Source organism: Anoplophora glabripennis, unplaced genomic scaffold (assembly GCF_000390285.2).
Source record: "Anoplophora glabripennis isolate ALB-LARVAE unplaced genomic scaffold, Agla_2.0 scaffold1692, whole genome shotgun sequence".
Classification (NCBI taxonomy): Eukaryota; Metazoa; Arthropoda; class Insecta; order Coleoptera; family Cerambycidae; genus Anoplophora; species Anoplophora glabripennis.
In genome coordinates, this window is record NW_019417768.1 from 6,090 (window position 1) to 7,789 (window position 1,700).

At 30.2% G+C, this 1,700-nt stretch overlaps 1 long non-coding RNA gene across 1 annotated transcript; it reads left to right on the forward strand.

Annotated features, from left to right (window-relative positions):
• The first annotated feature begins 205 nt into the window (after nt 1-205).
• LOC108915788 lies at nt 206-1,088 on the forward strand. Its single transcript, XR_001964739.1, has 3 exons — nt 206-256; nt 336-678; nt 803-1,088. It is a non-coding gene; the product is annotated as an uncharacterized LOC108915788 (long non-coding RNA).
• The last annotated feature ends 612 nt before the right edge of the window (nt 1,089-1,700 follow it).

A 1,700-nucleotide genomic window follows, 5' to 3' on the forward strand; every position in this document is an offset into this window, starting at 1 on the left:
GGGGAGAATGAGCTTCGACGAGTGCGCATCCACTTTTCTAGGGACGCTACGGGCGCAGACATTTTGAAGGCTTTTACGTCACGCAGTGACGCAGTTGTTGTTGACGTTAGGTTTACAGGTGTGTTTTTTGAGGTTATTCATATTTTTGTTTGTAAATTTCGTTTTTATTGAACTTTAAATATGTCTTGTGCTTTGTACTGTGAAAGAAGCGCAAATTGCAGAAGATGTCCAATACAAAACATTTCTAAATATTTAGGTAGCTGTACACAAAAATAAGATATTTCCACTTTTTATTCTAAATTTTTATTGTAAACATGTAATTTTTTTATTTCTAGCTTTCCTAGAAATGAAACTTTACTGGACAAGGACAAGGTTCTTTCTATCGAAAAAGAAAATTGGGTATGGACAAAAAATAACGTAATTTGCTCTGAACACTTTAAAGCGGATGATTTTCTCCCCCTTTGTGGAAGAAAAATAGTACGACCCAACTCTGCACCTTCCATAAAATTATTTTGTGGTGTATCTTCTTCCATTTTAAGCAAGAGTACTTTATCGAGTTCAATTAATACAGGAGCTTTGACCAAATTGATGTTACAATCAAGTGAATCATCTTTGACCTATAACGTTACTGAAGTTCGAGTAGGTACAACGTAAAAAGAAGAGACAACTGAATTTAAGGTAATAAAGATTTGTAATTTAAAAATAGTAGTAATGCTAAGGATGTTAAATACGTACCCTGCCAAATTGTTTGATACGGACCTAATAAATTAAGAAATAATATTTACAGTAATTTTATTTTCAGTGTTCAGAATACATCAAATGGTAACACTAGTACTGATAGTAGTGCTAAGAGAAGGAGTATTATGGCAATGAAAACATACTTTAATGGATAACTTTAATAATGAAAATATCTTTGCAGTATATCTCCTTCTACAGTTGCAACGAAAAATGTTAAACTGAAATGTAGACAGGAAACTTACCGTTCAGTCTTTACGAAACGAAATTAAGGACGGATTATTCAAGGCCCTGCATTAAGACAAAAATTAAATAATTATTTTCAACCATCAGTAAATAAATATGTTACGTTATACAGTGTTTTATTTTAATATACAAAATATTTAGGAACTACATCACAATTTTTTTTTATTTCATATAAATTGAGTACCTACCGCAATCTGTTAAAGTTTATCGTATCAAAAATATATTATTATTGGTGTGATTAATATTCTCTGTTGAACCTTCTGTGAAACAATATAGTTACAACATAATTAAAGTATCATTCAATGTAAAAGATAAGCACAATGTCGGAGTGTGTGCAGATTTATACATATGATGGGTAATAATATCCTATGCAGTTATGATACAACTCTAGCCGCTGTTCTTGAGTAATATAGTATTTAATATATTTTTTATGAAGTGCATATATGTAAATTTAATTTTTTATTATATAATAAATATTCAGATATACCTAGAAAATTATGAAAAATAATTCATATGTAATTGAAAATTTCAAAAGTACGTATTTGTTAGTTCATATTTCATTTCAAAATTTAATGTAAAGTTATGTGCGTTTCTAATTTGAATTTTAGAACTGACCTGGTAATGTAATATAGTACCCCCTCGTATCTAAGACTTCAAAATGGCGACCTCCTTTATTAACAAGTTTGCGCATCTTGACGCTCATTCTCCCTACTCCATAT